This window comes from Poecilia reticulata, chromosome 19 (assembly GCF_904066995.2).
Source record: "Poecilia reticulata chromosome 19, P_reticulata-male-v2, whole genome shotgun sequence".
NCBI lineage: Eukaryota > Metazoa > Chordata > Actinopteri > Cyprinodontiformes > Poeciliidae > Poecilia > Poecilia reticulata.
The window spans coordinates 12,668,300-12,691,275 of NC_088848.1; the positions used below are offsets into that span (position 1 = coordinate 12,668,300).

General features: G+C 37.4%; 1 long non-coding RNA gene across 1 annotated transcript in view; it reads left to right on the plus strand.

The window, feature by feature from the left end:
• Positions 1-10,491: 10,491 nt before the first annotated feature.
• The window catches only part of LOC103481644 (uncharacterized), a 54,105-nt gene continuing 41,620 nt past the window's right edge, over positions 10,492-22,976 (plus strand). The window contains exons 1-2 of the long non-coding RNA XR_536333.3: positions 10,492-11,606; positions 12,309-12,540. This is a non-coding gene — a long non-coding RNA (uncharacterized LOC103481644). The remainder of the gene's footprint in view (positions 11,607-12,308; positions 12,541-22,976) is intronic.

The window sequence follows — 22,976 nt, forward strand, 5'->3', positions numbered from 1 at the left end:
ATTTTATGCAAAATAATATTTTTTAGGAGGTAGTGATTAAAACCTCTAAGTCAGCCACTCTTGATCAAGAATCCCAAATGTAAACTTAAAAGGCATCTTCTTGCTTATTAAGGCTACAAGTCAAATGTTTGTCCATTTATACTGTGATGACCTGTTTGAACACTTTCACTCAGGTTTCAGTTCAACATCTAAATCATACACTTTGCATTCCTGCTCTGCGTCTGACTGCGAAACCACGTTTGGACTAGGCAACTGAAGGAGCTACTGTCGCTACTTCCTATACATCCTGCATATCTTCCAGTGTGTCAACACACCAGAGCGCCTACTTTTTTCTGCGTCTTAAATGTCCAGCTGTTCATGGCAGATGAGCTTCACTCTAGAGGATGTGTCCTCTTTTTTAAAGATGACACCTCCTTCCTCTCCTTGTTCACTATAAGAGAGATTTCTGCAAATTTAACTCAGCTGTCAACACTTTTCTCCAGAGGAAGGACCGAGACAAGCCACTGATTCATTGTAATCTGCTGGACCTTTTTGGATACATAGCTTTTTACGAAGTGCAATAATAAACTGAACTTGACTGTATCGTATTATTACCCTGATTAAATTGCAACAAATTAAATGTCCGCATGATCTGATTCATCTGATTTATTTCGGCAGATAAGCTGGGTCTTTTTATCTTGCAAATTGGCAACATTTGTTGGGAATTGACTCTAAAAGAAAAAAATAAACTTAACAGAATGGATCAAGAACAATTCTGGCTTTATTGTTTCTCTTCCAAGTTAAAATAAATGAATACCCACAAGCACATTTAAAAAAAAAATAGACTCTTAAACCAAGCAGTTCTTTTTTTCTTCTTTCTCACAGGACTGGCTGCTTAATTTATCAAAAAGTGTTAAAGCTGCTGAAGCAAACTGTGCCACACACCTGAGATACCGTCATTAGCATTTTCTGTCATAAAAGTCAGCATGACTTGTGACAGATGCAGGCTTCCAGTGCAGCATCATGACTGATAAAGCAGTAGACATGTTCCCAACAAAAGTAACTTCACTTTCCATCTCTGTGTTGTTGAGACAAGCAGAGCATGTCAATTAATTTAGTATTTGAGGGGTAACATTACTGCATGCTTTTAAAAACACAGAACTGCTCCCCACATCTGCTTTCGTCTACAGTTATTCAAACACCCTAACTAGTACAGTGCTTTTACACACCGCATCCTGATCAAAAGGCTGATTATAGAGTCATTATGTGGACATTAAGAAGCTACTGTTTCAAGCATTGCCGGAGGGTCTTTGTTAAAAAGGCATTTAAGCCACTTTATATGTTTTTTTTATGACTGGATACATCTAATATGTAGGTACCATTGAAGTAATAAAAGAAATGTGATCATTTGAAATCAACTTAATGTCTCTTTTTTACTGTCTGAGTTTAAGAAGTGAGCCATCTACATGATTAATAGACGAACATACCATGTCTTAAAAAAAAAATTGCGAGAAAAGGTGGATCTCATTGTCGTCATGACATGTTCAAATGTACATTTGCTAAATTAATTAAGTAAATTCTGTGTAACCACATCCCCACACTTATTCTCCCACCATTCTTTTCCTTTTCACTCGACTCCTCATGTCTTTCTTCCATCAATGAAAATGTGAGTTGCCTCTCAGAGCAAGAAATAAGAAGTTGGTCCCACTTCACTGGCCAAAGTAATGGAGAAATGACTGAGGCAACAGGCAACGGTTATTCACAGCCTTTATTTATTTATTTATTTATTTATTCAGACAGTATCTTGTGCTAGGGTTGAAGAAGGAAGAAAAAAAAGTAATATTCATTTCTTATGCTGCTTTCTTTTGAAGATAATGTCCTGAGCATCATTTTCCTTCTCATCTGGATTTCTCATCAAACAAAGTGTTTAAGGAGTGCAAAACATGGATATTCTTTCTCAAAAAAACAAATCTTATTCAAGCTCAGCATTTTACATTATGGGCTTAAACTGATTTTACTTTATAACAAGTAAAATTTCAAGCTCTTGTTTTTTTTTTATATTATGATTTTAAATCTTAATAAGACAAATGACAGAAAAAGACAAATGTCCATCTCAGAAGTGCATGCTAAACCAAATGCTAAGTTCATCGAGCAGGTAAGCCATACATAGTTAATATAGCCACTCAGAGCTTTTTACTTTGGTTCTGCCTTTGATTCACTTCCCCCATTTCTTTTTGATCTGCCTTTATTGTTTGTATGACTTTTTTTTTTCCGGAGTTTTGAAGTTTTTGTTTGTGTTTTATTCATGCTTGGTTTTGATCTCTGATTCTACGACCTCTTTCACTTCATCTCTTACAAACACACTTGTGTCTGTTGAAAGTAAGATTTTTAAAATGAAAGATGCAATGGTTAAGATAAAAGAAGCCTGAACTAGAATAAATAAAAATAATAGGATCTGCCAGACACTATGCAGCACCTGGCAAAACATGATGCCCTTTGAACATTTTTTGCATTTTGTTGCATGGCTTCCATAAACTGTATTAATGGGATTTTATGTGATACACCAACACAAAGCAGAGAATCTAAAGTATAAGTAAATTGGTACATGGCTTTTATTTTTACTTTTTCACTACTAAAAAGAAATAGTGAGTTGAAACCCACAAGATTTACTCTGGATATCGTGCCACCTCGTCGATGCTGTGTGTGTGTGTGTGTGTGTGAGTGTGCTGTCTGTTATCAATAGCAGTCTTCAGTCTGGGCACAGAAGGGGGCCACACAGCTCCGTTCTTAGCCCAATCCTGTTCTTATTCTATATGCTCCCTATGGTCTACATCTTTAAAAAAAATAAAAAAATAAATAAAAACATAGCATCTCATTTCATTGTTATGCAGATGACTCACAGATTTACCTGCAACTTAAACATAGATCTGAAGATTTTATACAATTTTTTAGGATGTTGGATAGTTAAAAATTTTCTTCATTGGAGAAAAAGAAAACATCTGAAAATAGAGGTTATTGTGTCGTAGACTTTTTAAGGTTTACGATTGTGGCCCTAAAAATCGTGAAAAGATTTGATAAATCTTTTCAGATTTATGAAAAGGCCATTGCGGGAAAATTATTAGTGATTATAGACAGTAACCTAAGTTTTGAAAAACAGGTTAGCATTGATATAGTTTCTTTTATCTCTGGCTACTTGTGATTGGAAAATACATAATACTGCCCCTTTAAGGTTTTGCACAGGTTAGCATCCTCATACTTTTCTGATCTTTTGAGCTGATAAACTCCCTCTATATCACTGGTGTCTGCAGACCAATTGGTACTAGGTGTCTTGAGGTCTAGATTAAAGCACAGAGCAGATACGGCCTTTGTTGTGACCGCTCCTAACAAACAGCCGCATCACATCAGATCCTCCCCTGCATTAGATATTTTTTAAATGCATTTGAAAATCTCACTTTTCTTATTTGGCTTTTAGTCACAATAAGTTCAGACTATTTTAGTTGTGTTATTATTAAAGTCTATAATTTTATGATTCTTTAATTTTATGTTGTCTTCCTTGGTTATACCTTATGGGTTATTTAATTGTGCTGTACTTTGGTCAGCAGCTGTTGTTTTTAATTATGCTCCATAAATAAATTACTTTGACAGGTAGAAATCAAAGTTGTATATTTATTTTTGCTGTCGTGCTACATCAAAAGCACTCACCTATGCTTGTGAAATATGTTTGGAAAAAAGGGAACTGACTATAAATCACAAATATAATTGATAAATGGCTGGGTGGATGAATGAAATCCTGGGAAGTGTCTTACAATCCACTGTTTTATCAGGACACAAACCATATTTGTTAATCAGAAACCAATTCACCCATGTATTCATCCCAACCGTAAAATCTACATTGAATCCTCATACATTTTACGATCTACATTTTCTTTTTTTCAGTTTAATACTTTGTGTTGCATCTTTTGAGTTTCACCTATGTGATCCGCCGTTGCAGCGTTGCATTTGTTAACTGGATCAGTAAACTCAAAGCATGCCCCTGGCTCACCTGGCAGGTAGGTCCCTTAACTTTAGACCACTCGGAATAAAACTGCTCACCAGCCAACAGATAACAGAGTAATCAGGAAGACTTATTCTTTTCCAAGGAAACAAAGCTCTTGCTCAGTTTCAAAATGTTATGAAGTACCTAATTAACACACAATATCTACTTTCTAAAATGAAAATGAGAAAAATGTTGTCATTTTCCTCAAAGCCAAGAAAGGGGCATGTTTTTAGACTTTTAAATGCCTACTTACCTTTTTCAAAAGGTTAACAATTTATGGGAACGGGAGATCCTTCTTAAATGCTAAACTATAACACAAACAAGCCTGGCCAGGTGTGCACAAATCTGGAGCCACTAAGACGGAAACATAGCAGCACAGCCAGAAAGGTGTACGAGGTGCCCTTCTCTGCTTCTAATACATCCAGGGTGCGTGATTGATTTTTTTGCACAGGAGCTGGTGTCTTAATGTCCTAATGCATTGCTCTGTCACAAAGGGCTGCCTTGGCAAGCTGCCCTTTCCCCAGACTGATCTGTCACTCGATTGGATGAGACCAGGGTAAATAAATAAAGAGGGAGGCTGTGAAAGTCGGGGTGTAGGAGGACAAGGGATGGGCAACGAGGATGATTACATTGCCAGATAATCATAAAATATCCAGCCACACACGGACGTATTATTTTCCTATAAAACATACTCCTAAGCAGTTGTCCTGCACACACTGAGATTATTTCACAATGTTTATTGTTTCTCGACTGGATATTGATTTGACAAGGTCGAGCCTGGTTTATATCAGGCCACAGGCTCCTGTTTTAATTCTTTGAGGCGGATGATTCCTCCAAAATCGATACACTGTTCGACAGCTTCTTTATGTACTTTCATGGCTCTGAAAAGATCTGAGAGGCTTACAGTATTATGCTTTTGCTGCTCTAATTTCATCACCATATTCAAACCCATCTCTTCTGACTTTGTAACAATTTGATTTCATTATAAAATACAGTCATACAGCAAGGTGTAAAGCAGTGGTTTCACAAAAATGCTTATGAGAACCGTTTTGTTAAAAAAAAAAAGAAGTAAAAAAAGGGAAGATTTCTCATTTGCTAAATCTCGTAGTTGAACATTTACATTAATAAGCTCACAATACTCAACACAAAGTCCATTTAAAGTTACCAAACAGCAGAAACAAGATAAGAGGGGATTTTGTAGTGACAGTCTAAAAAAATTGAAAAAGTAGTTCCCCCTGTAGGGAAGAGAACAGACTAAGAAGCTATTTTAATCGTCAAAATGCTCATTTAAATCTGAATAAACTTCTCCTGTTTCAGGTCAGGCTGAATCCAAAAATATATATATTTCTATTTGATAAATGCCAGAATAATTAAACAGACAACTTTTTAAATATGTTTTATTTTTATTTTCAAATTTTGAAATGTACATACACTAAGATTATGTACTTGCATAATTTGGGGAAATGCCAGTTGATTATGCAATGGCTTACTTGACGTTAATTAATTCACGTCATTTGAGCTAAATGTAGGATGATATGTAATTTGCATAATGGACATTATTAAGTATAGATTAAGAAGTATAGTTCAAGGATAACACCAGTCTGAAATAAATGGAGAATTCAGGACAGCCATGTTTGTGATTAAGCATCTCTTTCATATTGTGATATTACTCAGATAATAATAAAAATGGAGCATCAGTCAGTTCTAACGGTTTCAAAGTTTTTATTAGCAGCTTTAACTCCTTTGGATTCACAAAAATTACTGTTCTACTCAGAGACTTCAAAAAAAAGGCAAATTGTTCATCATTGTCTCTTTTGGTGTTATCAATACCAGTTATGAAAGATGTTTTTTTTAATAAAAAATAATAATAAAAAAAATAAATAAAGCTGTTATTTTTACAATCACTGTTTTTTATGATTTCTTTCTTCACATCAAACGGGCGGCAACAACAAGGATTCAACATAAAAGAGATGGCTGGGACACAAAAGACACCTGCAGACTGTAGAAAACTGGCAACCTAACAATGAAGGAGAAATCCTAAAACTGCCAATTGCTGCCTCGTGAGAAATCAATGGATTGAAGCATATTTGCTGCCAAGAAATTGTAATTTGCAGCTTCAGCGGAGTGTTAAAATGTAATGACCCCAACTGAACCAGAGAAAAATAAAATACATAAATAGAAAAAAAAAAGACTAAGGAATTACCCTGCACCAAAAGTATTTATGTGTGCCAGCATATTTCCTAACGCCACTTCTTATTAGATAAATGAATCGTCTTTACACCGATAGGAGGAATAACAGTCAAACAGTCTGCGCATGCACATGCATCTCGCTCACGCTGAGGTTTAGATGGGATAAAATAGACACTGGCTTGACTGTTGGCCACATTCCTCCGGTTCACTCTGCCCTTGTGCCCTTCTTGTTGAAAACTGCATGGCGCTCAAGAAACCATAATCAGGAAGTTTGATTCGACAACAAACTACATGCACACTTGACTGGTCCCACTGGTGCTGGAGAAAAAAAACAATAAAGCATCCGAGAGCAAATGGCAAGCTCTAACCAAGCAAAAGAAACAAAGAAACTGCAGGACACAGATAACTCTCTGCTGTGATGCTGAAGTAAACACTGAACTTTTAACCCACAGTCAGAACTCTGTTGTTTCTTTGCTCTTTCCTGTTTGTATCCCTTTTTTTGTTGTCTGTTTTATAGTGCAGAGTAGCAGCAGCAAGGTTAACACTGTGACCCAGGGGAAGAGGATTTTCTTGTTTGTGTGTGTGTGTGTTTTTTGTCAGAAGTCCTGAGGGAAGTGACAGTGCTCATGTATGAGTGTGCTGGCTTGTTTTTGGAGAAACTGTCCTTTTAGGTGCCAAAGTCATGGTATAGCTTCACAGCCAATAGTTCAAACTGTGCTGCATTCGTGCTGACAGAAATCACCACTTTGCGTTTTTATATGTGTGCGTCTGTGCATTTTGTGTCAAGGAGTGAGGGCAAAGTGATTTACTCCTCCCTTATGCTTTAAACACATTACAGAGTCTGTCTTTACTCAGACAGCAGCTGCCAAGGAACAGCTAGTTTTGCTCTGACAAGTGCCAGTTGTTATTGCACATCTGGAGACAGATATTAATTCCTTTTATTTAGAGCTTTGAATACTCAGTGAGGCTCTTTTCATTGTCAGTGTTCTGGAAGCTTGCAAGTTATGGCACCTTTACTTTGCCATAGTGGAGTTTAAAATATGGTGTTCTAGAGTCTGTTCACCCATTCAGTCCTCTGTCAATTGTCTTCCAGGTAAAAAAGGAAAACATGGGTTTCAAGAATCCAGGACCAAAACCCAGACATTCCTTCCCAGCAAAATATTTGGTATGTTTTGGAGGACCCCAGTGCTTTCCAAAAACCAGAGAGGCATCCTCCACAGATGCCTGAACGGACTCATTATTTTAGGCTTTCCCCATGCCTGAATATCACTTCTCCCCATATCTCTAGCAACGAGTCTAGCCGCACCACAATGGAAGCTAATGACACCCACTTGTTTCTTTTAATAATCATCAATATCTATTGACCACAGGTGACGGTGATAATACAGATGGACTGGTAAATTGAGAGATTTGGTTCTACTCAGCCTTTACCATGACGAATCACAGCACAGGAGCGCCTACATTAAAGCAGCCCTGACCCAAATCCACATATTCTACAAAAAGCAAAGAACCAACCCCAAAGTTCCCACACTCTTCCCTCCTTGATTATGCCTTAAGTTCCTGATCAAGAACATCACAACAGAATCAGTTGTTGTAATTGTGCATGCCACAGCAGGTCCTTTTTTCATTAGGAGATAATAACGTTTCTGGTCATCTCTATAAACTGTGTCTCTACCAGATGCCTGAACTTCATATATTCCGCTGTAAGAAATAATGGTTGTGTGTCATAAGCCTTCCACATACAGGACAGACACCTGCATCTTGAGACACGTCACATTACAAATAACTTTTATGAGCATGGTTTAAACCAGTTGGATCCTGTTTACTTGATTTTGATATAAGCACAGTTCTGCTCACTGAACTCTTTCAGCCTTGAGCCCTTTGAGCGTTGCTGATACTGTTGTTGTTAAACTCTTGTGGATATTCAATCATGAGCTACTGGAATGCGGGAGGACTGTGGGAAGCAATCTTCAATCCTCGGGCCGTTATAACACCAAAGCTTCCACGCTTCAGTGTGACCCGTCATCTTTCAACTTTGGTGGCTCAGCACTCGTCTGCTTGAAGTGGTAATGGCCTAAAATGGAGGTCATATCACGCAGGGTCATTATCTGCAAAGGCACATTAGGCGATTATCTCTGCAGCTGTTCTTTGTGGGTCACTGCAGTCTGCAGTTAAAGCTGTCTGCAAGAGAAGAATAACTCGACTTTTTCACACGGTTGGGCTCATCAACAATATGGACACCCACGCACTAGTAAATGTCATCACACACTCGGAGTGCACTAAACAAATTGAAGTTTTTCTAGAATGCTTCCCCACCACCCCCCACACCTTCAATACATTTGGATTTAGCACCACAACATGACGCAGGAGGACAGAAAAAAAAAAAAAAAAAAAAACAAGATGAGAAGTAAAGACATCAAGTAAAATAGACAGACTGAAATTTCTTGCAATGGATCTTTTTCACCAGCTTCATCAGCTGAGCATCTAATTAAGACTAATTAGTAGTCACTGGGGAAACAGGCAGGCTTAAAAAGTCCTTAATTAATGTGTGGACTCATGATGCCCAGGCATAACAACTTCCTAAGCACCTGCTTAGCACAATGCACCATATTAACCTTCTGCTGCTTCCAGGGCTCCCTTCTGCATATATCCAGCAGAATATTTAAAGAGCAATTGCAACCTCTGATCAGCAGTGAGATCTGAGCTGGGCACTCTCACATTGATCCGTGGATTAATGGCCTTGTCTAGAGTTGTCCATGGCTGTACTTTCTTTTTTTTATTTTTTTTGAGAACTTTGAACTGATCAGTGCTGCTTTTCACATCAAAAACATGAGGTGAGAGGAAGCCCATCTCTGCATCTTCAAACAGTGCTCAATTCAGAAGTAAATAAAATATTTAAACTGCAATATTTTGGGAAGGGACAAGTTTTTTCCCCCCATACTTTATGCATAAAGAATGAAGTTGAAGCTTGATGTATTTGGGTTCTTGTTGTTTGTGTATAGATGGATCCCAATGGACTCTGTAAAGTTGAGCGCAAAATTTGTAATAATTAAAAAAATTAATTGGAAGAGGTTCAGAAACAGTGAAAACTATGGCAAGCTGTTTGGAAATTAATTGCACATTTTCTAGTGCCACCTGTCATCTAATATATGCTGCTACTGTTCATATATTCCAAGAAAAAAAAAAAGGTAAATAAATAGTTGGGCGACATTTAATATTCACCACCTGGTACTTAAAAAGTATAACGGCACCAAGCATTGATTCAATACCTTATGGAGTGCAAGAAATACCCAGTGGCATGCAAGTACTAATTCTACCCTCCAATTTTGAAAGCCAGTAAATCTGAACAGCTTTCATTTCTTCTCAGTCGGTAAGAATCATATCCACGAAGTTGTGTTCAGGTTGGTGTTTGCATGGGTGTTTCAACTCACCTTTTCCTTGCAGGGTGTATCCCCTCAGCTGCAGCTCATCATGATTAATTAGAGGGAAAACAAAAAGGAGCAGACTCCCTGAGGCAGATGCCACGTCAGCATTTAGTCAGTTCTAAGCAGAGAGGAAAAAGTGCTTTCTTTAATCAATCTATTAGGAGATGTGTGAATAAGTTGATTAGATTTTTTAAAAATAGGAAGCTGCTCAAAAATAAAAAAAAATTACATTTATAATTATTGATTGCCACCAGCACCATGCCTTTCAGTAACTTTACTACGCTGTAAGTAGATTATGCTGTTAATAGTGAGGATTTCCTTTTTAAGGAGACAAATGCAGCTGAGAGTCACACAGCATGACTGATCAAGCAATGCAATTAAAAAATGATTAGAAATTTTGATAAAAATCAAAAGAATGAACTACTTCATTCCTGACTGTTATATAAAGTTTTATTTTTTACATTTCCTAGTAACATGTCAATTGAGTTTACATCCCTGATGGTATTAAAGGTGTTTTTTTTTTTAAATTAAAATTGCAATGTGAAATCTTTACCTGCTGTCAGGACTTCGGGTTGGTTTTGTGTTTTGTTCATTTCAAACATTAAGTGTACCCCAAATTTAGTCCAGTTATGTAGATTTGCGCTTAAACCTCATTTGGGTCATTTTACCTTTAAAATCTTTTATATTACCCAAACAACAAAAATCTAAGGTTCAAATTAAAATGAAAAGAAACAACCTAAAATACAATACATCCTATTTGAATTATGATCTGAACGCTGTTTTACGTAGTTTATTGGGAATTTCAGTTATAAATGTTTTAAACAAAAATATTTTGAAAGAGAAAGTGGTGTATATGGAGGCAAATATGAATATTTACATTGTACTGGCATATGGAAAAGTAAAGAAGACGCATCTAAAGTGTCCTTGACAGTATGATTCTGGAAAATAATGAGGGAAGGAGTTTTTATAAGAAAGCTGCAATAATGCAAAATAAACTGTAATGTAAAACCATGGCTGACACACACAAGTTGGGTTGTACCATACCATCAACATGTACCTATTGCTAAGCAATACAAGACCTTTGTAGTAAATGTAGGCTTTTTACCTTGGTGTGTTTATTTCAGTTAAAAATTCAAACTCATGCCTCCCATATGCTCCCATAAAGCAACATATTTCAAGTGTTTATTTCTGTTGATGCAAATGTTTATAGCTTTGTCAGGCTGACGGTCACTGACTTCCTCCACATGGAGGGTAAGACATTTTATTGCTTGGTTATAGCTTGCCACAGTGCTGTAGGCTATCTTAACATGTTTATGGGAAATGTAATAATATGGGGAGTTATAAAAACATACTTTCCTGGTACACTGTAATGTGTGGGTGAGCTTAGGGTTATTTCATTAGCATCCACCAAACTCAAATTGTAAATAATGATGATAAATAAGATGAGAGAGGCCTGCAATGCTAAGTATGTTAGATGTTTTTTTTGGCGGGGGTGGAAGGGGTCTGTAGCAGGTTTTATGACATTTCAAAGGCAACAACAAAAGTAAACAATTATATAAGTAGTTATACACAGTAAATAACATATGTATGACACTTAAAAAATAAAGACAAACCTGTGACAGAAAATACAATACTCAATTTAATAGAAAAAAACGCGCAATTAATACGTCATGATTGCGTCACTGCGTCACCACGTGACGTTTAACCCGGAAATAGCTTCGTTTGAAAATCTGAACCGGGGAAATGTTTGACACTGAAAATTACAAGCTAGGATAGATATGACAACTGTTTATTTGGTGGAGGGGGTTGGTTATATATAAGTTTCGTCCTGATCCACACTCCATACCAGTAGGTGGCGGTAATGCACACCATTAAGTTGTTTGCCAACCGCCATTAAAACAAAAAGAAGAAGAAGACGATATGACAACTGAGACAGAAACACCGTGTGTGCACCCACTACGAACCATGTCACTTTGGTGAGTAAGTAACAAAGAGTAAGTTATGTACGCGTGTGCGTGCTTTGCATGTCGGCACGGCCTTTACTGAGGGACTACGTCCCAGCTCATGGCTGCTCCCCTGTCACAAAGTTCTTTTGAGAATGCCTGAAAGAGTTGCCAACGCACTCCAGGATTAATTTTGACAGGCCAGACATTCCTGAGATGGTTAATCAATGTGATTGAGAAGGCTCCATTACTTTTAGCCACGGCATCAGGTTGGTATGATTCTGATTTTTATTTTTAACTTAAAAATGGAAGGAAATAAATGCAATCTGTAATGAAAAATTGAAAGCTGTTTTCTTAATTCATCTTTTAAAATATTCAACGCATTTGAAACAAATGCTATGACAAAAAGAATAAACTGACAAAAAACTGTTAAGGAGATAAATACTTTTTTTACAGACTGTGAACGATTTAAAGGCAAACTGAAACAGCAAAAAGAAACGTTAATATCTGCCTTTTTCCTACTTTAAGTTAAAAAAAAAGGAAAAGACAAAAAAAAGAGCAAACAATTTCATTACATCCAACTTTATAATGAGTGGGATATTACATTTAGCAATATTAGCAAAATATATTGTCTGAGTTTCTAATAATCAAATGCTATTGTCCAAAAATCCCCTCAAAACATCAATTACTCTCAACTCTTTGACAACCATAAACATTGTCACCATTGTTTCTCAGATGTTTGGCTGTCTGGTCCTGCTGATGTCATATGCAGCCTCTGACAAGACCCATGGTGAGTTGAGTGATGCAGAAGAAACCAAGGTCAGGAAGAAGAAGCAAGAATCAACGGCACTAAGCTTCCTCCCACTGCGATATCTGGGCCTGACAGACTGCCAAGTCAGAGGGAGGTAACCCTCCCTTCATCTCATTTAGGAAGACATTACACCAAGCCATGTTGAGAGAGCACCTGGTGAGCCAACCTTCCTGTGACACTCTTTCTCAGCAGCAGCATTGAACAATACTACCTTTCAGTTGAGAACATTTATTCAGAGCAGGGAGGAAAAAAAAGCCATACTAAAGAATTTCTGACCGGAATCAACAAGAGATAATGAAGATGTACTTTTTTTTAGATTATAAGATGAGATAAATATCTAAGTTACATGTCAGAAATGCCTCTGTTAGGTTCTGTTTCCACCTGTCAGGCTTTTTCCATAGCTACTTATTTTGCCAAATTAAACTCAACAATATTGTGCAGAACTGCACAGGACAAACTGATGTCACACAATTTCTCAGGCGCACACAACAGGATTCAAAAAGGTGCTCCAGGGCAGAGCCATCTTTCCATTGCTATTCCAAAAGTAGTACTCCACAATTGTCCATGTCTGAATGTACTTTCCTAAATCTTTAATCAGGATTTTAAAATCGAAGCCATGGTTGTTTTGACTTTAGGTGCATAAATGTTACCTTGAAGTCATTTTTCACACAAAAGTGTGAAAAGTCACACTTTTAACACTTGGATAGAAAAAACGGCATGTTGTTCTATCTGTCTTATGATGAATAGATAAGGGGAAAAAAACAGTGTTTCACAACTAATTAAAGTGTTGGTATATCCTTTCGATTTTGACGTTGTGGCTAACTACAGCTGAAAGAAGTCTTTAACATCAGACCATTTTGAATGATCTGGTCTTTTTTATAAAGCCAAACTGTGATTGGACAAGTGACTCTAAGCAACTTAAATTGCAATGGACCTCACGGTTCATTCCTGGCAGCTTCTGACTGTGACAGTATTTTATACATACCGTATAAGACCCACTTTGTGGGCTTTGGGGGAGGGGGGAGGGAGGGTGTAGCTGTCAGACTAGCATTCAGGAATGATGTGACGAGATGACCTGCAACAAGGGAAGGAATGTAAGCCAGCAAGGTTTGAGGCCAGGGATCATGTCTGACCCTGATGCAAAGAAACAAGCGAGGTGAGGTAGAGGGGTCGGTGTTATTAGATCGTTTCAGACGGGGTGTGACACACTCTAGTTGCTTAGTGAACACTGCAGAGGACAGAGAGGACCTAACAGGAAAAGAACCTTTGGACCTTGATTGACAGGAAGGAGAGCTTGAACAAACAGACGGGGAAAAAAACACGAAGGGTTTTAGAGTTGGGGGTCAAATATGCTCAGCAGAATGTACGACAAGAAGAGAGGGCTTGTTAGAGACTTCATTGAGACAAATACAATCATCAAAATTCTGACCCTAATAATGTCTATAGTAGATCATGAATATACACATTCTAAGTCGTTGCTGTTGTCTACATTCTGATTTCTTATTTTGCAAATTTACACTCATTTTCCAAATGACTCAGATTTCTTTGTGGCCACTTTTCTTCTATCCTAATCACTCTGTATGCAGCAGCAGTTGAAATTCTTCAGGTAGGAAGTCGCACACTACTTCTCTAAAGAATAATATTGTGAAAATGCCAGCGATGTAAGCACCAAGGGAATGGGGAATTAAAATTGCGACATAGGGAAGGAGGCAAATGAAAAGCATTAAATCTGACCTTATAAGTAGGGCTGGCAGGAACAAAAACATAGGCTTAAGAGAGATTCCAAATAGCTCTATGTATTTCATAATCAGTTGGAGAAAAGTGTAGCATATCTACATCAGATCTCAGCTGGTGCATGCAGGTTTACTTCAGCATCAACTTGCGGTGCAACAGAGGAAGATGTATAATGCGTGTGAAAATTGTTAATTCAGGCTGGTGCAAAATGAAAATGTGACATGTCTATAAAAGTCATTGTACTTTTAAGATTAGATTGGCTGATTGCAAAAAAAGTGTGGAGACTTAAGAGAATAAAGTTGTGTGGATGCTAACTCAGTTGATGAGTTGTCGGAAACGGGAAGGGAAAATGGTAACTTTTTCCTCCTGATCTATTTTCTGGTAACAGTGAGTGACCTTAGGGAGATTTACTTAAAGTTCCAGTATGTAACATTTATAAAAAAATATGTTTTGTTTTTTTTGCAAAAATGTTAAAACTATCCTCATGTATTGACAGCATAGCTTGAGATATTTATGAAGATATATTTTTTTCTTTACTGAGAGCAATGGAAAAATAATGTCTTTGATTTTATTCAGTTTCTGTTAAGGGGCTGGTGTGGTTGTCGGGGCGAATCTGTTTGACTCATGAGGATTTGCTTTAGTACTTCCTTTGTTCTTTCGTTCCTTGTGATTTTTGTCTAATAAAAGTATTGGATCTATGTATAAAGAAAAAATACCTTGTTCTTTGTACGACATTAAACGGAGTACCAGCGCTTATTTTTTTCCTACTTGAAGCATTGGTTGTAACACACTTGCCACTGCTTTTCAATGAACTTATTCAACAAAGCGTGACTTCAAAAACCACATTTCACTATATGTTACTAGCAAATTGATTGCGAAAGCTAAACTTGGCTACCAAAACACAAGTAAGTTACTTGCTACCAAAACACAAGTGACAGTTTATTTTGTAAACTGTTACTTTCTCCAAAGATTATCATCTGAAACTACTTCACTATGACCAATCAAACCCTGTCAGAGTAAATGAATAAAAACATAAAATGTCCCATTCAAGAATCTTTTAACAAATAAGAAAATGTATTTATCATATGTTAAGTTTTACTCTTGGCTAGAAGTGCTCATTATTTTCAATGCAGAGGTCTGGTCTGGTCTGGTCTGGTCTGTGTCACACTCTTCCCTATATATATACTTTTATTTATTTTGTTTTTTTCTCGCTCGAACTTGTTGAAATCAGTATATCTTATAGTGACTACCAGTGACACGTTTTAGCACCAAAAACCCTGTCTTGTCCTTGAACACTGATTGTACCATAGGTCCAATCTAAACACTTTATAGTTCCTGCCAGAAAGCCTTTTAGCCTATTAAATGCTTGAGCCCTTTTCCCCTCCTGTGCTTTCAGATCCCTCTTTCTTTGACATTGTTTCTCTTTAGTGCTTAACCTGCATGTGGGACGTTGCATATTAGCTGAATTAAGGTTACAATTTGAGTTAAAAATGTAGTCCTCTTTCCACAGGCAAATAAAGACATGACAGCTTGGTAATAATGCTGTGTAATGGACCTATACCATCTTCAGTCACAATTTAAACTGACTGTCAGACACTTCAAGTACTGTTTGTACTGTTGTTGTTCTGGCGACACCTTATGCCCTTTTCTCCCCATTTATGGGATCAACTCACTAAACCGTGCTTCCACTCAAATTTCTGGAGTTTTATAATTTTAAATTGTCATTAACAAAATTTTTATAATTTATTTAGTCTGAGTAATATTGTTTCATATTGTTTTTAGCTATTTGGTGCAAATGATCTTTAACAAAGTTAAAACAAATATTTAGAAAGATTAATATTTTTTACTTATGGCCAGAGAGGGTTATAGCGAGATTTACTTTGAGAAGTAAGGTTTAGTTTTTTTTTTTTAAATTATTATCTGTTTGTTGTATCTAAATAACAATATAAATGTTGTTATTTAGGTGTAGGTGGACTTTAAAGAAAGTCTTTCAAAATGTAATATGTGTTAGTAAAGCAATTAAAAATGTGAAACTCATTTGATATAGTGATGTACTTGAAGCATTTTCTTATTTTTAAAACTGTGTTGCAGTAAAAAAAAAAAAAAAAAAATCGGTGTCAGAAATTAGAAAATGACATAAGACCAGTTTAAAAGAATAGTGCAAAAATGTCAGCCAATTATAAAGCCCATCGATTGTGAAGTACATGAACTCAACTGGTCATGGCTCATTTTACATGAATTACTGCATTAATTCTGCATGGCATGGAAGTGATCAGCCTGGGCTCTGCTGAGATTTGAAGGAAGCTCAGGTTGCTCTAATAGCGACTCAGTTTATCTGTATTGTTTGGTCTCGTTTCTGTACAATATTCTTTTGACAATATTCCATAAATTCTAAGAGACTCTGGTTAAACAAGTCCACTGACTGTTAAAGTACATAAAACCGTGATAATTGAAACGGATACTGATATTTTTAGCATTATAGGCCTGTGCCAAATACTGGTGGCACAGAAATCAACATTTTCAGGAAGCTCGTTATGGAAGTATGAAGTGCTCAAAAATGTTAGGATAGATTGCTGTTCTGTCTTTTGACTTGATAAGCACCAGAGGTCTGTGAAGTTTCACTGAGCGTGGAAACTTCACAGACCTCAAGCAACTTGGATTCGGCGCTACTGCCATTTCTTCAGATTCTGGAACCTTGATTTCCAACTTTCTTTCATCTGAAAAGAGGTATATGAAATACTGAGCAGCAGTGCAAGTCCTGTCTTATTGCAAATAGAATGCTTCTGATGTCTAAATGGAATGCTTCTGATGCTTCGCACAAGGAATCTTAACAGTCCATGTCCTTAGATTCACAATTTTCTCAAGACTGCAGATACCCCGATTACCCGTGCAGCTGTTTTTGACCAGGCATTTTCTTTCTGCTAAGCTTTCCACCAGTTTGTTTTAAATTGGTGGAAACAACCATCTATTTTAGAAATGGTCTTTTGTGTCTGCTCTGGTCTTGGAAGGTTTCAATTAGTATCTGCTGGAAATTATGAATAAAATGACAAATCTATTTAATAAGAAACTATATGTATATATATATATATATTGGCCTAATGTAATTTTCTGTTTTTTAAGACAGAATTTTAGGTTTTCAATAAACGTCAGTCATACTCACCATTAAACTAGTTTAAAATGAATTAGTTATACAATGACATTCAAATTTAGATGGATCAATGTGGGTATTTTATTTATGCAATCATATTCAAATATAAGGCTGCACAGTGGCGCAGTTGGTAGAGCTGTTGCCTTGCAGCAAGAAGGTTCTGGGTTCAATTCCCGGCCTGGGGTCTTTCTGCATGGAGTTTGCATGTTCTCCCTGTGCATGCGTGGGTTTTCTCCGGGTACTCCGGTTTCCTCCCACAGTCCAAAAATATGACTGTCAGGTTAATTGGCCTCTCTAAATTGTCCCTAGGTGTGAGAGTGTGTGTGCATGGTTGTGTGTCCTGTGTGTCTCTGTGTTGCCCTGCGACAGACTGGCGACCTGTCCAGGGTGTACCCTGCCTCTCGCCCAGAACGTTAGCTGGAGATGGGCACCAGCAACCCTCCCGACCCCACTGAGGGACAAGGGTGAAAGAAAATGGATGGATGGATGGATATTCAAATATAGGTGTATCGAAGATGATGCTTTTTTTTTCTAAGCAGTGGTGAAGAACCTGCCTTCACGTTTAATGTTTCTTTTTTTAGCCTTTAATTAAGTTAAGCAAATCTAACTAGTTTCAAGATCTTCCTAATTTCAATTGACCCCAAGTTGTTGACTCTTACAATAATTTTATATTTCATTAGGTATGTTTTTAAAAGCCTTTTGTTGTTATTCCTAGTCCTATTTTTTTTTTTGTCTTATTTTTCTTCTGCTCCTTGTAAGTCACTGAATTATCACCTTAAGATAAGGGTGAAATGAAAAACTGGAATGACAATGCAGTGCAAAAACAGAGTAAAAACAAAGATCTCCCAAATGCATAGAAAAGCAAATGGAATAAATGACGAGGTGTCTGAGAAGGGAAGAGATCAGTAAATCAATTGTTCAAACAAACAGTATGAGGGGAGTGCCATTCGCCTTGTCAGCGAAACAAGCCATCATGAAGTCATTTTGTATGTTACACCTCTATATCTTTCATCTCCTCCATAAATCAGACACAGGGTCACATTAAATTTGAGAGAGCTGCACCTGACTCATAAAAGAAAACCTGTATCATAAGTCAATACACATTTGTTTAAGTCGGCGTGGAAGAGAAAAGAGCAAGCCGGTGGTGCAGTCAGTTTAAATTCACTGTCTCCATGTAATGATGAAGGATTTCAACACTAAAATAAAACACTGGCTCTTTATTCCTGCACAGACATGTGGATCAAGTATTTGTCAGACCTTGTTTTGTGTCTGCTTTAAATAAACCTCATTTCCTGTTATTTACTCTTGTTGAACCAACTGCTGTGGTCCCCCGTTTTCCAGTAGGGAAAATTATGCTGAGCCCAGTGTGAAAGCAATAAAGTAACTATAAAGCAGTGACAAGCTCACAATGTGACATAAGACAGAGGAAAGGCAGGATACTGGAAGATGGTGATTGGGGGGGGAGGGATTTGGAAGCACTGTGGATAAAATTATAACATTATGCCCTGAAGGGAAAACTGTGCACACGGCCATGAGAGGAAGTCTGCCTATGCATGGGAGAATGTGTAAACTCCAAAGCTCCTGGTGTGAAAGGGTGGAATTTATTTCCATGCATGCTTTCTTAATATCATTTTTAATATTGCTTTATGGTGGGCATGTTTATTATTTGCATGCTTTTAGACTGATGATAAAATGCTCACTTAACATAACATGAGATTTTAAATGATACTATTTATTCTTAGATTTCAGAGTGCATTTTGTTTTTCGTTCTTTGAAGTTAGAATATTGTGAAAGAGTTTCATATGTTTTGCGGTTCATTTCAGAAGGTGAAACTCATTGTATAGGTTCACTAGATATGGAGTGAAATATTTAAAGCATTTTCTTCCTAGAATTTTGATGACTATGGCTTACACCAAACATTAAAGCCTTGTGGTATAAAGTAGAACTTCATTTTAAATTTATGGCAAATAATGAAATCACAGTGCCTTGTCCCTTTACACACCAAAATAAAATAAACAATTTAAAATCAACAATTACAGTACTATATATACATGATGACAGTGCACAAGTCAGAAAGTTCACAGTAGAAGGTAAAACTCTTCAGTTCTTAACAGCAATCAGCATGATTTACATGTCACAGCTGACAGCTCTGATGACCTATGGATACTATTTTAAAAACTTAATCAACTAAAAAACAACCCTGCAAAGATGAGCCTTTAAATACTTGCTTAGTCTGAGTCGGTAGACTACACCATCACGATGAAGCCTGCTGACCACCTGAGAGATGTCCAGAAGACGGTCATCAACACCACAAGGGGCGTAAGGCACAAACAGTCATTGCTAAATAAGCTGGTTGTTCAAAGTGGTGCATCCAAGCACATTCATAAACAGTTAAGTAGAAGAAAAAGTGTGGTAGGAAAATGTGCTTCAGCATCAAGGATAACCACAGCTTTGAGAGGATTGTCAATTTGGGAGAGCTTACAATTAGTGGGTTGAGTCTGGAGTCAGTGCAATAATAGTCACCGTGCATAGATGAGTCCGACACATGCGCTACACATATTACCTGAGCTAAGAGCTGTTGGTTAGTGATCCAAAGTCTTTTTTGCAGATGAAAGTAAAGTTTGCACTTCATTTAGAAATCAAGGTTCCACATTCTGGAGCAAGACGACATAACCCATGTTGGTTGAAGTCCAGTGGGATGTTCCGACATGCAGTGATGACTTGGGTTTTCTGAAATCCCCAGTCAATGCAGCAATCTTTTGATGCAGTTCATGCTTCCTTCTGCTGATGAGCATTGTGGAGATGCTGACTTCATTTTTCCAGCAGGACTTACCATCTCCTCACAATCTCATAGGTATCAAAAACGGATTCAGAGACTATGGTGTTACTGAGCTTGTTGGGGAAACTCACTGAGCTGAACCCTTTGACAACATATTGTTATTGTCAAGAGCAGAATGAGAATGAACAGATCCAACAATGTAGCTGACCTGAAGGCTGCTATCACAGTAAACTGGGCTTCCATTACACCTCATCAGTGGCACTGGTTGATTGCATCTATGCCACACTGGATGGAGGCATGGAGTCTTAACAGAATATTGAGTGCATAGAAATGAACATACTAGCCGAACTATTGAACCTGTCATAGCTGCAAAAGGTGGGTCTACAATGTATTAAAAGCTAATGATTATGGATAGGAACTCTTGACAATTTAAATACACAAACCACTTGGGGAAAAAGAAACTTGTTGAACTGTAATCGGAAGAATTTCAAGACGTGTAATGAATACATGCATATATCCATCCATCCATTTTCTTCCGCTTCATCCGTGGTTGGGTCGTGGGGGCAGCAGGTTCAGAAGGGAGGCCCAGACTTCCCTCTCCCCAGCCACTTGTTCCAGCTCCTCCGGGGGATCCCCAAGGATTTCCCAGGCCAGCTGAGGGACATAATCCTCCAGAATGATGTTTGATTAAGGCAGAGAGAGCCTGGCATTAAAGTACATGCATTGTGGTTTTTATCACATTTAATGGCAACATGCCGTTTTTCTGCAGTTAACCCAACATTTCCAGTCACTGCATTTTGCACAGAATTTAGTGCTGTGTGCCACTTAAATAAATTTAATATTTAAATCTCAACATTAAACGGATATTCCTTAATTGTAGCACTGTTGCTTTGGAACAAGGAGGTTCTGGTTAAAATCCTGGCTTGGGGTCTTTCTACATCAAAATGGCATATTCTCCCTGTGCAGGTATGGATTTTCTCACAACCCAAAGACATGATTATTTGGCTTGTTAACTGCTCTAAATTGCTTGCATGAGTTTGTGTGCATCATTGTTTGCCCTGTGCATTCCTGTAATGGACTGATGAACAATCCAAGATGTACTCGGGCACTCGCCCTGTGACCATTGGAGATGGGCATCAACCCTCCGTTGACACTGCAAGTAAAGTAAGTTTGATCTGCCATGGCATTACGTCGTGTTGTCGGTAAACTTTCTAACTCTTCAGAATCACTTTTTAACCTACTTTGATCAAAAATTTGAATTACCCCACTTGTTTCTTATCCTCCGCTATTGCTCCCGTTTTGCTTTCTACACGAAATGCAAGAATAATCCAAGTGCCTGGATCCTTTAATTGTGCTGATGCCGCTGCACCTGCAACCATACTTAACACATTTAGCTAATATAGCCCTTTCTCTTCTGTTCCGGCTCATTTAGGTCTTCTCCCTATCTCAGTCTCTATTTCTCACTCTCTTTCCTTGTTTTTCCCTATGGAGCAGAGGTCTAGTGAGAAACAGGGAAAAGGAGATTAGCATGTGTTTGCTTCATTTCACTGCCTCCAAAGAATCACAGGCTAATCCCAGCTTCAGCTGCCTGGATGCTACTGATCTGTTTGCTCTGAAAGCCTTTGACAGTGGGCCGCAGTTGTGCCACAGAGATTCCTCAGAAACAGCCAAATAAGAGGCTTTGTCCTCACACATAGTGCTAATTTCCTCTCAATCCAGGTGTCCATGCCATCTTATTGTTCTAAAGTTTGGAGAACTTGACTTTAAAGCAGTTAAACCCCTGGAGCAGAGCTTTGATGTGCACTCAGGAGCTGCACATGATGAGAACAGTGTTTGTCTTTATCACAACACTTATGAGGGTCCAGTTTCCTCTTCATATGAAATTAAACCCTTTGAGAATCAACACATTCTCAAGAAAACTTACCAGTTGTGTGGATGAACCATCTGTCTGTTCATCATCTTTCGTATGCAAACCTATTCTATGTGAGCCAGTAGATCAACAAACTCACTACCAACAGACACAGCTAGTAAATCTAACTCCATCCAGTCAAGGTTTTTATGAAGCTCGGAGAGAAACCTTTTGCAATGCCTTCTTAGTGTGACAATATATTGCTTAGTACCATGATACTAAAGATGTAAGATGCAGTTTTGTATCGAGGTGTATTCAGATTCATAGCAGTCATTGATATTTCAGCAGTTTCATTAAAATTTGTTGGAAATGATCAATAAATGTTCTTAAAATATAAATCATCGCAGTAGAGCCAGAAGTAGTAGTAGTACTTCCACAAGTAGTAGTAGTACCAGTTGTAGTAATAGTTATATTAGCAGTACTAATAGAAAAAAAGTAGTAGTTTTATCATTATACTCTGTCACATTTGTTCAAACACACCTTTTTAACCAACTCAGCTTTACAGAAATAAAGTTAGCAATGTATTTCTTCATGAAATCAAAAGCAACCTAGTTGATGTGATATAATGACTGATTCTGCTACTTTTATCTGACTTTTATGCAAGTTATTAACTTTGATAAATTATTTTCACAAGACTCCCATGCAAATTTATCCCATTCTAGCCTAAGTAATAACCTAGAACAAGTTTTGAAAAAAAAAAAAAATTAAATAAATAAAATACAACGGCACAGCAAAAGTATTAGAATTCAATAAAGTCTTGAAGCAGGTGGCTTGATCATTACTGCCAATGATCTTCTTTTTAAACTAGGGTTTAATTTACACATATCTATGACATTCTGACCAGCCTTTTCCTTGCGCTTGCTTTACCCCGTCTGTATTTCTTCATCTTTTAATCTCTGCTTAGAAGTTAACACAAACCAACCAATTAGTGTTACAATTGTGAGGCAGATTTGAGCTATAATTATATACATTCAGCAAATATGACATTCAGTCTTTAAAAAGTGCTGTCTTTAAACTTGCAT